The sequence below is a fragment of the Hyla sarda genome, chromosome 8 (genome assembly GCF_029499605.1).
Source record: "Hyla sarda isolate aHylSar1 chromosome 8, aHylSar1.hap1, whole genome shotgun sequence".
NCBI lineage: Eukaryota > Metazoa > Chordata > Amphibia > Anura > Hylidae > Hyla > Hyla sarda.
The window spans coordinates 133,070,296-133,086,728 of NC_079196.1; the positions used below are offsets into that span (position 1 = coordinate 133,070,296).

The window sequence follows — 16,433 nt, forward strand, 5'->3', positions numbered from 1 at the left end:
TTTGTGATTTGCACAGGGGTGGCTGATTTTACAGTGGTTCTGACATAAACGCTAAAAAATGAATACCCACATATGACCCCATTTTGGAAACTACACCCCTCACAGAATGTAACAAGGGGTATAGTGAGCCTTAACACCCCACAGGTGTTTGACGAATTTTCATTAAAGTTGGATGGGAAAATAAAAAAGTAAATAGGAAAAGAGCCCCCGAAAATTTGTAACCCCATTTCTTCTGAATGAGAACATACATATGTGGATGTAAAGTGCTCTGCTGGCACACTAAATGCTCAGAAGAGGAGCGGAATTAAAGGCCACGTGTGTTTTCAAAGCCCCCATAGGGCCAGAACAATGGACCCCCCACATGTGACCCTATTTTGGAAACTACACCCCTCATGTAATGTAATAAGGGGTACAGTGAGCATTTACGCCCCCACAGGTGTCTGACAGATTTTTGGAACAGTGGTCCGTGAAAATGAAAATGACATTTTTCATTTGCACAGCCCACTGTTCCAAAGATCTGTCAAATGCCAGTGCGGTGTAAATACTCTATTCACCCCTTATTAAATTCTGTGAGGAGTGTAGTTTCCATAATGGGGTCACATGTGGGGGGTCCACTGTGCTGCCACCACAGAGGGCTTTGTAAACACACATGGCCCCTGACTTCCATTCCAAACAAATTCTCTTTCCAAAAGCTCAATGGTGCTCCTCCTCTATTGAGCATTGTAGTGTGCGCCAGCAGAGCACTTGATGTCCACACATGGGGTATTTTCATACTCAGAAGAAATGGGGTTAAACATTTGGGGGTAATTTTCTCCTATTACCCCTTGTAAAAATGTAAAATTTGGGGGAAAACCAGCATTTTAATGACTTATTTTTTTTCATTTACACATCCAAATTTACCTGTGAGTATTTGCTTTCCAAAACCCAAATGTGACTCCTTCTCTTCTGAGTATTGTAGTTCGCCCGCAGAGCATGTTATTTCCTAACATGGGGTATTTCCATACTCAGAAGAGATGGGGTTACAAATTTGGGGGGCATTTTCTCCCGTTACCCTTTGTAAAAATGGTAAATATGGGGAAAAAAAATGCTCTCTAGTGAATTTTTTTTTTCATTTACATGTCTGATTTTAATGAAAAGTGGTCAAACACCTGTGGGGTGTTAAGGCTCACTGGACCCCTTGTTACGTGCCTTGAGGGGTGTAGTTTCCAAAATGATATGCCATGTGCGGGTTTTCTGCTGTTCGGGCACCATAGGGGCTTCCTAAATGTGACATGCCCCCCAAAAACCATTTCAGAAAAACTCACTCTCCAAAATCCCATTGTCGCTCCTTCCTTTTTGAGCCCTCTACTGCGCCCGCCGAACACTTGACATACACATATGAGATATTTCCTTACTCGATAGAATTTGGGTTACAAATTTTGAGAGGATATTTTTTCCTTTTACCCCTTGTAAAAGTTCAAAAACTTGGTCTACAAGAACATGTGAGTGTAAAAAATGAAGCTTTTGAATCTTCTCCTTCACTTTGCTGCTATTCCTGTGAAACACCTAAGGGGTTAACACACTTACTGAATGTCATTTTGAATACTTTGAGGGGTGCAGTTTTTATAATGGGGTATTTATGGTTTATTTCTAATAAGAAAGCCCTTCAAATCCACTTCAAACCTGAACTGGTCCATGATAAATTCCGATTTTGAAAATTTTGTGAAAAATTGGAAAATTGCTGCTGAACTTTGAAGCCCTCTGATGTCTTCCAAAAGTAAAAGCATGTCAACTTTATGATGCAAACATAAAGTAGACATATTGTATTTGTGAATCTAAATATAATTTATTTTGAATGTCTATTTTTCTTACAAGCAGAGAGCTTCAAAGTTAGAAAAATGCCAAATTTTAAATTTTTCATCAAATTATGGAATTTTTCACCAAGAAATGATGCAAGTGTCGACGAAAATTTACCACTAACATAAAGTAGAATATGTAAAAAAAAAACTATCTCGGAATCAGAATGAAGGGTAAAAGCATCCCATAGTTACTAATGCTTAAAGTGACAGTGGTCAGATGTGCAAAAAACGCTCTGATCCTACAGTAAAAATTGGCCTGGTCCTTAAGGGGTTAATGTTTCCTGCAACTCTTAAATGGAAATTTGGGTATTTAAAATACAGAGATCAGTGGGTGTTACCCTAGGTAATCCTCAAGATTCTAGGCAAGTTTGAATTTATCTCTCTCTCTCTTTGTTATAAGGATAGAGTGGACTTTAAGTTAAAGAGACGATAATTATAGCCATGAAATAATTTGTCTATATGATCTGGGTAGTAAATTAGGTGGCCTTTTTTGTCTTTAAATATATAAGAGAGGAGCTTCTCAGCCTTCCCTATGGCAATGTCAGTTAGCTGATTACGAGTAGAAACAATGTGTCTCAAGGTGTGTGTGGAAGGGACAGGTTGTCATTTTACCCTCAGGGATCTTTAAAAAAAAATTCAAGTCTCTAGTGCAATGCATTGGCCTCTAAAGACCATTTATGGGCTTCCCATATTGTGGAAAAGTATGTGATTGATGCCAAATTTTGGTCAAAAAAATCTCTGATCCTAGGTAATTCCTGTTCTCCTTTTTTTTTTTTAAGCAGTGATTTGTTTAGTCACCAATGGCAAACTCTTTGTGACGTTGAAGCAGTCTTAAGATGCAGCTTGAATGGAGCATGATCCGACCAAGTAATAGGATGTATCAGTCAGACAAAAACACAGGAGATTTCCTAGGAACATGCCTATTCTAGAGTGGTTAGTATGGGGGTGGGAATAAAAGGTATATTCCTTACTATTGTAGTTACAGATCCTCAATCTGTATAGCTTATGGCGTCTAATGAATACATAGGATCATAGGCATATTAGAAAGGTGTACAAAAAAGAAAGTTGCAACAGCACTCTAGGTCAAAAAATGGAGGCTCTTAGTGCACTTTTTGATCAAAATGTGTCCCCCCATCCACCACGCGGAGGTGGCCCCATATCCGATGGGACCGTAACATGATAACTCACCTCTGCTGTGCATATAGCCTCTGACTGTGTGACATGTTGGATCAGTCATTGACTAAACCACCTCCAGTCTGAGAGTGGTGGGGTTCACGGCTAAAGAGGGTGCCACACCCCCCAACTTACAAAGTAAAAACAAAAGGAAAAATAGCAACTTTCTTTTTTGTACATTTTGTATTTGCCACAGCAGCGGGCACCTGTGTATTAGGTTGTTGTGCTGGCTATTTTTCCTTTTGTTTTAACTATTAGAAAGGTGACCTGAAATTATGACATATCTGCTATTAGAGAGTAAGTGCATCCAGGTCACCCAAATTGCAGCTCAAACCGGCCCGGACCGGTGTGGACTTCACCGTAGGCAATTAGGCAGAATAGAAGTTAATGTCCAGTCTGAAATCTTGTGCAATAAAATCTTTAAATGGGCACTGTCACCAACTTAATTTTTTGATATGTTGTAGTTCTTATGTACTGCAACATATCTCTAATATATTGTCATTATTTTTTTTTTTTATTATCATGGTTAAATTTACGTTTAAAAACCGGCCACTAGGGGTCACCCTCCTAGTGGCCGGCTGCAGCCTGGCGTGACGTCATGCCTGAATTCTGACTGATTGCGGCCTGGCAACCAGTCCTTATTAATTTAGGCTGCTCTCGCTCCCTGCCTGTCAATCAGACAGGCGGGAGCAAGCGCATTGGCTCCCCGGCCACTGGCTGGGAGGGCACTCCTCTTGCACATGTCGTCGCCGCCGCTGTCCCTGCACGCCCGCTGCCGGACTCTGCAGTATCTGTAAGTATCATAACGGAGGGAACTGGGTATGCGGGGGGGTGGGGGGGTTTGTGATGGAGGCAACTGGGTATGGCAGGGGGGGGCCGGGGGGCTTTGTGACGGAGGGAACGGGGTATGGGGGGGTTGACGGAGGGAACGGGCAAGTGCCATAGCGCCGCATGGCACTAACTTATAGTTTATCTACACAGGTTGCCTACAGCTGTTTCACTACTACAACTCCCAGCATGCCCTGACAGCCAATAGATGTCAGGGCAAGCTGAGAGTTGTAGTGGTGAAACAGCTGGAGGCACCCTGTGTAGATGAAATAAGGGCGGAAGTGTCGGCCCCAGGAAGCATCAGTGATGTGGTGCCTGCTGGGGAAGTCTGCCTGGTAGTGAGCACACTACCAGGCAGACAAAAAGTTTATTTTTAATATAGTAAAAAGAAAAATTTAAGGCAGGGAGGGGGGATAGGGATAGATGGGCAATAGGCAGGGACAGAAAAAAATAATATAGGATGGTGGGAGATACTCTTTAAGTTTATTCCATAATCATGTGCCAATACTGTGCGGACAGACAAAAGTGATGCGTTTCGGGGGGCGTGGCCTGCTATGCGCGCCGTCTAGTTGTCTTTTCTGTGAGCTCCACGGACTGGAGAGAGAGGCCCACAATACCTGTACGATGGTGCGGAGGATGAAACTAAAAGGTCCCAAGGGCGTGGGAAACTCCCGGGCTCCCCCGGCACAGATCTCAAATTATTTTTCCCCCCTGGCCGGGCTCCAGGACTCCATGGACGCAGTCCCCCCAGGGCCGCCGCCATCTTCCGCTCCCTCACAGCAGCGTGAAGCCCCGCCCACCGTCAGCGGCACCTCGCAGCAGACGCCATCTCGGTCCTCAGGCGCAGGAGACGGGAAGAAGCGGTGGGGACACCAGGCCTCCGGTGAGTGTGCGGACCCGGATAGGATACCCCCCGTCCTGCTGCTGATTGATCTGCCCGTCGGGGATCTGTGCTTACCTGCCCCAGCTGCTCTATCCTCACGGGGCGCCCCTCTTCTGCCGGAACCGCCGGGAGCTGCGGAGGCCGCTCTGCACACGCCACTGCAGCCCCGACCGTATCAGCCCTCAGCTCCCCTCTCCAGTCCTAGGCCGGACATCACCTGGGCTGCTGAGCCCCTGCCCACACCACCTGCGACAACGGGGGTGAGGTGGCCCCTTCAGCTATCTGGGGTCCCCATCCTGACTGGGGACATCACCACGGCAATGGCGGACTGTCCTGAATCGCAGGGGTCCCCCCTTCTCTACTCTGCTGTGGCAGCCCCCTCCTCACCTCCCCCCCTGGGCCCACTTTCCCGGGCACCTGAGGAGGTGCGACCTCCTCCCTCACCGGCCCCCTCCTGGTCCTCCTCAGGGGGTAGCCCTTGGCCCCTACAGGCCCCAGCTGATGACTTTGGGACTGAGACTGTGGTGTCCTGCCCCCCACAACTCTCGCAGAGGCCCCCACAACTGCCCGCCCCTGCACCTGTCCTGGACCCTATCCCACCAAGCTCTGCTGCAGCCCAAATACTGCAATCCCACCCTGAGCTCCAAGCGTTATTATCTTTTTTACCAACCAAGGCTGATATTGTAGCCCTCAGGGAGGACTTGCGTTCTGCCTGGAAACGGGACCTCCAGGAGGTGCAGTCTGAGGTGCAAACCCTCTCCGCAACAGTTGGTACTCTGGAATCCTTTCGATCTGACACCCAGGAATCTATTGCTGAGCTTAGGGCTGCAGTCTCTAAACAAGCGGTTAATCAGAAGCTTTTGCACTCTCATATGGACGATCAGGAAAACCGAAACCGTCGCAACAATATCAGACTACGGGGTCTCCCGGAGGCGACTCGGACTGATGGTCTTCTGCCTACGTTAACAGACATCTTCAATTCTAACGCTCTCGACGCCGCCATCACACCAGATCTGGCTCTACGGAAAGGCCGGGAGGTTTCCGAGAGGGTTGATTGCTGCCTACCTGTGATTTGACGTTCTGATAATGCCTGTGTATAGTGCTATTTCCGCTGTCTCACTGGGTTTTTATTTTTTATTTTTTTATTTATGTTTTTTTATCTTTTCTCTCTATTTTAGGTGCGGATGACGCAGGCCCATGTGGCCGCGCTGTAGCCATTGCCGGGTTGTTTCCCTCCCGTACATGCCCTCCCCTCTGCTGCCTCTCTCTCTTTTCTTTTTTGCTACCCTCTCTCCCCGTGCCGGTCACTGGGGCTCCTCTCCATTTTCTAGCATTTTCCTTCCTGTTGTGATGCTTCTGTCTCCACATTGCCCCCAATAGGTTGAGGCAGGATTGTTCCCTGCCTGTGCTTAGCCTTGTGCTATATATTTAGTCCACTTTTGCAGCCGTTTGTTGAGCTGCTGTTTTTGTCCCAGTTTTTGTACCTGTTCTCCCCCTGAGTGTTCTCTTTGTCGTTGGTTCTTCCTCCCCTCTGCCGTCCTTGTTTTCCCTTTCTCTTCCCCCTCCTTGTTTATCCCTTCTCTCCTACTCCGGTGTTGTGTTTTTCTTGTCCCCCGTCTGTGTGGTCCTCTGGTCCCGTCCCTTATCTCCCCTGACCCTTGTCCCCGCTCTCTGCCGACTCCTCGCTCTCTCCGCTGGGTATAGCTGGTCTGGGCCATGTCGTCCCTTAAAATTGCCTCCCTGAATGTCCAGGGCTTCAACGTCCCTGAGAAGAGAGCGAAGATTCTTTACTCTTTGCACAAGCAGAGGGCTATGGTGGTCTGTCTCCAGGAGACGCATCTCCTCCGGGATCATGCTGCAGTGCTTCGCAACCGCTATTATCCTACGTGCTACCAGAGTAATGACCCTAGTCAGAAGGTTAAGGGTGTAGCCATATTGTTCCATAAGTCTCTATCATTACAGGTATTGGACTCCAAGGTGGGGGAGGGGGGCCGTTATGTTTTTGTTACCTGCTCCATTCAAGGCAGGACTTACACGATTGCCAATGTGTATGCCCCGAATAGTGGCCAGCTGTCCTTCCTGCGTACAGTGTTGGATGACCTGACTGCGTTCTCCCAGGGGGTGTTGATGGTTTGCGGGGATTTTAATGTCTCTCTGTTTCCTTCCTTAGACTGTTCCTCGGGGACCTCTGTCATGTCTCATGCTCAGCTAAATAAGATCCGACGACTTCTCTACTCTATGCAATTGACGGACCCATGGAGACTGGCTCATCCAGACACACGTGACTACACTTTCTATTCTCACGCCCGTAAAGTATACACTAGGCCGGACTATATCTTTGTTAGTCACTGTCTTCTCCCTCAGGTACTGTCCTCCTCCATTGGTTCCATTGTTTTCTCGGACCATGCACCGTTTTTTTGTGACATATCACTGCCGAATGGTCCGAGGAGAGACTTTATGTGGAGACTTAACGAATCGCTCCTCTCTGACTCGCTGTGTCTGGCTGATCTGAGGGCAGCGATTGCTAATTTTACTCTGGATCATGCCAGCGATCCCACGTCCCCTCAGTGCCGTTGGGAAACGCTGAAATGTGTGCTTAGAGGCGTACTTATTAAACATGGTGCCCGTCTTAAGCGGGAGGCATCTCAGAAGTTGCAAGACCTTCTCGCTCAACTAAATTCCTTGGAGTCTCGGCATAAATCCTCTCTCTCGGAGGAGGTCTACCGTGAGTTACTTGCGGTCCGGAGGGAGATACAGGTGCGGATAGATAAACAACATAACAGATACCGTCAGATCTGCTCTAGTGTGTACTATGAATGGGGTAATAAGGCGGGTAGGATGCTAGCTAGGGCATTGCGGGATAAAAGGGCGGCCCTCCATGTCCCCTCCATTAAGTCGTCCTCGGGCTCCCTGGTCCACCTGACCTCCCAGATCTTAGACTGTTTTCATTCCTATTACACTGACCTTTATAATCTGGACTCTCAGACCCCTGACTCGGGTGACCCCCCTCCAGCTCTCTTAGAATACCTGCGGAGGACCAAGCTAGCCAACCCTCCCTCCCCAGTCGCTTCTTGATCTGGAGCGCCCTTTTGGCCTGGAGGAGGTAATGGAGACTGTTAAGTCCATGCCGTCCGGCAAAGCTCCTGGCCCCGATGGCTATACCTCGAAGTTTTACAAACTTCTTATTACAGAGTTGTCTCCGTGCCTCCTTGGGGCCTTTAATGCGGTCTCAGATGCCTCTCCTTTCCCCCAATCTTTCCTACAGGCCTTTATTACGGTCATCCCAAAAGAGGGCAAGGACCCCAACCTTTGTCAGAGTTATAGACCGATCTCCCTCATAAACGTTGATGCTAAACTGTATGCAAAGCTCTTGGCGGAGCGCTTGTCCCCCTTGCTGGGGGCCCTCGTCCACCCGGACCAGGTGGGGTTTGTACCTACCAGAGAAGCTCGAGATAATACCTTGAAGACTTTCTCTTTGATACATCATGCCCAGGTCTCTCGCATTCCTTGTATTTTACTATCCCTGGATGCCGAGAAGGCTTTTGACAGGGTGGCTTGGGGCTTCCTGCGAGGGGTCCTTTCTAATTTGGGTTTGGGCCCTATGATGCTACAACGCATTTTTGCATTATACACAAGTCCTCAGGCTAGGGTACGCATTAACGGGTCCCTGTCTACGCCTATAGCTATACGTAATGGTACTAGGCAGGGCTGCCCCCTGTCCCCTCTTCTCTATGTGTTAGCTATGGAACATTTACTCCAGGCAATCAGACAGAGCACGGAGTTGAGGGGTGTCAAGGTCTGTGGCGAGGAGGTTAAATGTGCAGCTTTCGCGGATGACCTCTTAATATACCTCTCGTCCCCTGAGTCCAGTCTCCCGGCCCTCCTATCGCTCATCTCTGATTATGGTCGGTTTAGTAACTTCAAGTTGAACCTGACGAAAAGTGTAGTCTTGGATGTCTCCCTTGGCCCGATAGGGGTCTCGGCCCTTAAAAGTAGATATCAGTTTAGATGGGCTACTTCCTCTATCACATACCTAGGGGTTCAGGTCCCCAACGATCTCACCCGCACATATGACTTGAACTTTAGCCCCTTACTCTCCTCTTTCTCCTCTGACCTGACTAAATGGGACAGACGTGACTTTTCCTGGATTGGGAGGGTCAACATTATCAAAATGAATCTTTTGCCTTGTCTTCTCTATCTCTTTCAAACTATCCCTGTCCTCCTCCCCCGCACATTCTTCACTGCCCTGGATAGAATGTGGACTAAATATGTGTGGGGTCCGGTGGGCCATCGTATGGCTCGGAGTGCGCTGGTGCGTCCTAAGTCTGAGGGGGGTCTGGCTCTCCCCGACCCCTTTCTCTATTACCTGTCCGGGGTAGCCACGAGAATACTGAATTGGTTCCACCACTCTAAGGGGAAACTTTGGGTGCGCTTGGAGACCCTCTTGACACCTGTCCCGCTCACTTCGCTCCCCTCGTATTGGACATCCTCTCGAATGGCGAGCCTCCCGTTTGTGGCGCGGTCTGTGCTCCGGGTGTGCCATCGCTTTTTTGACAAGATGGGTCTCCTGCGCCCCAACGGCCCCCTCACGCCTCTTCGTGATAACCCCGATTTCACCCCGGGTGCGGTAGCAGGTCCCTTTCTGGGTAAGGTCAGGGGGACGGTCTTTGTTTGCGCCCACGTTTTACACTCGGGCTCCATTAAATCATTGGCGGAGATAGTTCCAGGTGGTTCCCCAGCTCCCATTCACTTATGGCAATATATGCAACTTACCCATTTTTACTCTAATTGGAAGCAGGTACTAGACCTTCATAGATCCCCGCTCCCCTTTGAGTCCCTCTGTTTTAGTACTGACCCCCCTGGTCGTTTGGTCTCTGTTCTCTATGCCCTCTTACGTGATCATACCTGTTCTAAACCTTTGGCTCATCAGGGGGGATGGTCTCGGGAGTTGGGCTGCACTCTTGCCCGGCAGGATTGGACCAAGGCTTATGCCCTTTGTCATGGTGCCTCGATCTCGGTGAAATTACAAGAGACCAACTTTAAAGTGTTGTCTAGATGGTATCGTGTACCTGCATTGTTGCACCGCTTCTATCCCTCCATCTCAGATGTATGCTGGAGATGTGGCGCTTCTCCCGGGACCATGTCTCATGTTTGGCTGGACTGCCCCCTTCTTCTCCCATTTTGGTCGGGGGTTCTGGAGATCATTAAGAGGGTGACGGACATTGCTGTTCCCTGTTCCCCACAGGCTGTATTGCTGTCGATGCTCCCGGGCTCGATCAAATCCATGAAGGCCGGCTTGGTGTGTATTCTTCTCTCCGCGGCACGTAGGGTCATACCTAGAAAGTGGAAATCTGCCCAACCCCCGACAATTTCTGACTGGGTCCGTGAAGTAATCTATATACATGGGATGGAGGAGTGCATGGCGGAGACGGCATCCAAATCTGAGCGGTTTTTGCTGCGCTGGATGCCGTGGTCTGCGTTTTTGGACTCCCCTGCCTGCGGTGCCCTGAACCTGTCCCCCTGAGGTGGGGTCCTGAGGACGCACTTTTTGGGAACTGGTTGGACGCCCCAGGCCCTGGTGGTCCTTCTCCACGGTGGAGTTTCTCTCCCTTTCCCGGGTTCCCCCTCCCTCTTTCCCCCAGTGTGTCCTTCTTTATCCCCCCTTTTCCTTTTTTTCCCCTCTCCGTCTCTCTTTTCTTCGGTTTGTGTTGTTTAGTCTTCCCTTCTCGGTGTTGTTTTTGTTTGATTTAGTTGATATGTTACGGGCTTATAGTGTCTTTCCTTGCCCATATTCCGCCTACTGATCATTTATTGTTCACCCGGCTTGATTATGCTGGTTTACTTGCTCTCATGTTTCTTATTGTCATTTTTGCATTGGCTGCTACACGTCCCTTTCTTGTGTACGGGATGACTGGGAGGCGTAGCTCCCGGGACTCCTCATATGCCTATTTGCTACCTTTATTTGTATCTCCTCATTGTCAATGTATTGCTGCCATCTCATGCAGAATTGCTTACATATGCTTTCCTGTCAGAAAATGTATATCTTGGCGGATGACGTTTCTAATGTTTTTGTATTACTATTGGTCCTTAATAAACTTCTTTTTGAATTTGAAAAAAAAAAAGTGATGTGTTTCAACCTACATAGAGGTCTTACTCATAGTATGAGTAAGGCCTCTATGTACGCTGATACGCGTCACTTTTGTCTGTCCGCACCTGTATTTTCACATGATTATGGAATAAACGTAAAAGATTTTATTGCACGAGATTTCCAGCTGCACATTCACATCTCATCTGCTATTAGAATCTGAGCAGGTGTAAGATACCTGGAAAGGGCATGTGTTTGAAATTAAAATGGCTACCCACCCTGTTTTCTGTCCTGGTTGACTACAAGTAGTAAACCTAGAAATCTAAAAACTTGTTGAGGTAAACTTATACAGCGCAATAGTGATTAACCCCTTAGAGGTAGTGAAGGAACAAATGCCTATGACTCACACCTGTAGCTAATCAGGCCAAAGAAAGAGAGTCTGTTCCCCAACTTGTAGGGGAGGAGGTGAAAGATAAACAATGGAACTAATATAATAGGGAGTTATCCATACTGCTTTCATTCCTCACTGTTCAAAATTAATTCTAAAACATGAAAAAAATATGGGTCTATGGGTTAGTTTAGCAGTCTTAACTGAAAATTATAAACTCTATTAAGCCTTGCAAAAATCTTAACTAAACTACTGAAACATCTTGTGATGATAAGACTCTAGATCAGGGGTAGACAACCTTTAGGTAGTGCTGTGCCCAAAGTTTTTTTTTCGATGACGCTTGGTGTGTCGGCAATATGGGTGGGGCTTGTTGTGGGTGTGGCTTGCTGTGGGTGAGGTTTGTGAGGGTGTGGTGACTTGTTACAGGGTAGGTTTTTTTCAGAATTGTCCCTATTTATTATTCTCGCTGTGCTTTTAAATCAGACCTGTATAATACAGACCACAGAATCAGTCCCCACCATAATACAAACCCTAAAATCAGACCCCACCATAATACAGACCCCAGAATCAGACTCCACCATAATACAGACCGCAGAATCAGACCCCACCATAATACAGACCCCCAAAATCAGACCCCACCATAATACAGACCCCAGAATCAGACTTCACCATAATACAGACCCCAGAATCAGACTTCACCATAATACAGACCCCAGAATCAGACCCCACCATGATACAGACCCCAGAATCAGTAGTTATCCATACTGCTTTCATTCCTCACTGTGTTCAAAATTTATTCTGAAACATGAAAAAATAGGGGTCTATGGGTTAGTTTAGCAGTCTTAACTGAAAACTATAAACTCTATTAAGCATTGCAAAAAACGTAACTAAACTACTGAGACATCTTGTGATAATAAGACTCTAGATCAGGGCTAGACAACCTTTTGGTAGTGCTGTGCCCCAATTTTTTTCAATATCGATTTTTGCAATATGGGTATGGCTTGTTTTGGATGTGACTTGCTGTGGGGGAGGTTTGTGAGGGTGTGACTTGTCACAGGGTATGTTTTTTTCAGAATTGTCCCTATATATATTATATTATGGTGGCGTCTGACTATTGGAGTCAGACTCCACCATAATACAGACTCCAGAATCAGACCCCAGCATAATACAGACCTCAAAATCAGACCCCACCATAATACAGACCCCAAAATCAGACCCCACCATAATACAGACCCCAGAATCAAATTCCACCAAAATACAAACCCTAGAATCAGACCCCACCATAATACAGACCCCAGAATCAGTAGTTATCAATACTGCTTTCATTCCTCAATGTGTTCAAAATGAATTCTGAAACATGAAAAAAACAGGGGTCTATGGGTTAGTATAGCCGTCTTAACTGAAAACTATAAACTCTATTAAGCCTTACAAAAATCTTAACTAAGCTACTGCGACATCTTGTGATAATAAGACTCTAGATCAGGGGTAGACAACCTTTTGGTAGTGCTGTGCCCAAATTTTTTTCTATGTCGTTGGTGTGCCGACAATATGGGAGTGGCTTGTTGTGGGTGTGGCTTGCTGTGGGTTAGGTTTGTGAGGGTGTGGCTTCTCACAGGGTAGGTTTTTTTCAGAATTGTCCCTATATATTGTTCTTGCTGTGCTTTTAAGTCCGACCTGTATAATACAAACCACAGAATCAGACTCCAGCATGATACAGACCCCAGCATCAGACTCCACCATAGTACAGACCCCAGAATCATACTCCACCATAATACAAACCCCAGAATCAGACCCCACCACATAATACAGACCTCAGAATCAGACCCCAGAATCAGACCCCACCATAATACAGACCCCAAAATCAGATCCCACCATAATACAGACCCCAGAATCAGACCCCACCATAATACAGATCCCAGAATCAGACCCCACCATAATACAGACTCCAGAATCAGACACCACTATAATACAGACTGAGGATCAGACTCCACCATAATACAGAGCCCAGAATCAGAATCCATCATAATGCAGACCCCAGAATCCCCACCCACCATAATACAGACCCCAAAATCACTGCCCACCATAATACAGACCCCAGGATCAGACTCCTCTATAATACAGACCCCAGAATCAGACTCCACCATAATACAGACCCTAGAATCAGCCCCCACCATAATACAGACCCGAGAATCAGACTCCACCCTAATACAGACCCCCCCATTATACAGACCCCAGGATCAGACCTCGTGTCATCGTGTTGCGCAATAATATACATACAGGTACATTAACTGACTCACAATTCACGTCTTTTATGGTTGGTGTCGTCCACTTTCCTTCTGTTTTCCTTCTGGCTCAGACCACCAACATCTTCCAGCCAAAAACCATCCCTGTAGCATTTGCAGGACAAACATCTTAGTTTCTGCATTTTTCCAGTGCACTCCCTAGAAGTGCAGAATTCGGTTGAATGTATTCCATTCCAAACAGTGTCACAGAGCAGTTTAAGTTTCAGCGATCTGTCTTCGCCTTTGTCAAGCATGAGAGGCGACGAAATATAGCCTGCTCTGTAACACTGTTTGGAATGGAATAAACACCACTGAATTCTGCACTTTATACTTTGGTTTTCTGCGATTTTCCTTGGATATAGGTAGCTAGCTAGGCAGGTAGATAGCCAAGTAGGTAGGAAGCTATGCTGATAAGTAGATATGAAGGTCAGTTCATAGGTAGGTAGCCAAGTGGGTAGCTATGTAGGTAGGTAGGTAGCTGGGTAGCTAGGTAGGTAGGTAGCAATTAGGTAGCTAGATAATTAGGTTGCTATGTAGGTAGGTAGCCAGGTGGCTAAGTAGGTAGGTAGGTAGTCAGGAAAGTAATAAGGTAGGTAGGGAAGTAGCCAGGCATGCCTGAAGATGGTGGTGTGAGACTACCGAAACATAGCTTTCTGTTTGCTTGCTGTTTTATGGAATACATCCACTTTTCTACATTGAACTACATCGTGTGTGCTGCAGTATTTTCTACAACTATTTCAAGTTGGGGCTCCTGACCAGTACCCCTGTGACAGCGTGCACCTCTTTTATATTTTTGCTACCCCTGCGGATGTGCTTCTTTTTTGCTTAACAGGTAACTAATTAGTTATGTTGCCAAGTAGGGATATAGCATCCCTCTCATCTGCACCCCATCCCTCTCACCTGCACCCCCCTTTAACCTGTACCCCCTCCCTCTCACCTGCACCCCCTCCCATCACTTCCCCTCCCCTGCTGATGCCAGGATGATAAAACAAATAAAAAAAAACACCTTTACTCACCTATTTTCCATGCAGGGATCTCCTGGGCAGCACAAGTTGGCTGCTTTCTTCTCCCACTTAAGTGCAGGCGTGTGCAGAGGTCACAGGTCTCCTCTCAGTGAAGCTGCAGGTCCTGCGGTTCACACTGAGAGCAGGCCTTAGCTGTGTGTGCGCACACAGCTAATAGCAGCGCTCGCTTGCTTGGGGATCCGGGACTAATGTCGCCATTAGTAGAGTGAATGCCTCTGCCAGACAGACCCCGCGCGTCACGTCAGTGATTCCCAATCAGGGTGCCTCCAGCTGTTGCTAAACTCCCAGCATGCCTGGACAGTCAGTGGCTGTCTGGAAATACTGGGAGTTTTTGTTTTGCAACAGCTGGAGGCTCTGTTTTGGAAACACTGCTGTATGATACATTTTTCATTTTTATTGGGGGGGGACAGTGTAAGGGGGTGTAAATGTAGTGTTTTACCCTTCATTATGTGTTAGTGTAGTGTTTTTTGGGTACATTCACACTGGTGGGCGCTTACGGTGAGTTTCCCGCTAGGATTTTGCACTGCGGCGAAAAATTTGCCGCAGCCCAAACTTGAAGCAGAAAACACTGTAAACCCACCAGTGTGAATGTACCCTGTACATTCACATTGGGGGGGGGGGGGGGGGGTGGCAAACCTCCAGCTGTTTCAAAACTACAACTCCCAGCATTACTGACAGATCATGCATGCTGGGTGTTGTACTTTTGCAACAGCTGGAGGCACACTGGTTGGAAAACCTTCAGTTATCTAACTCAGTATTTTCCAACCAGTGTGCCTTCAGCTGTTGCAAAACTTCAACTCCCAGCATGTACTGATCGCCGAAGAACATGTTGGGAGATGTAGTTATTCAACAGCTGGAGGTACTAAACTAAAACTCCCAGCATGCCGAGACAGCTGTTTGCTGTTTGGGCATGCTGGGATTTGCAGTTTTGCAACATCTGGAGGGCTACAGTCTGAGACCACTATACAGTGGTCTCTATACTGTAGCCCTCAAGATGTTGCAAATCTACAACTCCCAGCATGCCCAGACAGCTATTTGCTGTGTGGGCATGCTAGGAGTTGTAGTTTTGCAAGATCTAGAGGGCCACAGTTGGATCCCTGCACAGTGATCTTCAAACTGTAGCCCTCTAGCTGTTGCAAAACTGCAACTCCCAGCATGCCCACACATCAAATAGCTGTCTGGGCATCCTGGGAGTTGTAGTTTTGCAACATCTGGAGGGTTACAGTATAGAGACCACTGTATAGTGGTCTCAGTCTGTAGCCCTCCAGATGTTGCTAGGCAATTCACCGGCTTCGGTAGGATCCAGGAAGTCGCATAGCTGTCCTCTTCTTCCGCCGATCCCCGTCCCGATCGTGTCCCGCAGCCGTCTCCGATGGGTAAGTGGACTTCGGCGCCCGTTCCCTGTCGGTTTCCCCATCCTGCCCCGCCTATTGTAGGTGGGCAGGACGGGGAAAATGAAAGTTAACCCCCCCCCCGCCCCGATCTGCTATTGGTCGTTGCTTCTGACGACCAATATCAGGGATAGGAGGTCTGGCTCCCCTGCCACCTCACTCCTATCCATTCAGGGGGATCATGGGTGTCATGGACAACCGCAATCCCCCTTATATTCCGGGTCACCATAGACCAGTAGGACCCGGAATCGGCGCAACTCGCAGCTGTGAATTCATTTGCGATTTGCGCCGATCGCCAACATGGGGGGGGGGGTCTGATGACCCCCCTGGGCATTTGCGCGGGGTGCCTGCCGATCGATATCAGCAGTCACCCCGGTCCGGTCCCCGCCCGGCATACAGGTACGCCCTGGGTCCTTAAGTACCAAGGACCGAAGGTGTACCTGTACGCCCTGGCTCCCTATGTGGTTAAGGACTCAGCGTTTTTCCGTTTTTGCATTTTAATTTTTTCCTCATCACAATTTAAAAATCATAACGCTTTCA

At 47.6% G+C, this 16,433-nt stretch overlaps 1 protein-coding gene across 3 annotated transcripts in view; it reads left to right on the top strand.

The window, feature by feature from the left end:
• The window catches only part of LOC130284872 (glutaminase kidney isoform, mitochondrial-like), a 1,293,621-nt gene that overhangs the window by 526,466 nt on the left and 750,722 nt on the right, over nucleotides 1-16,433 (top strand). The gene's annotated exons all lie outside the window — the stretch shown is intronic.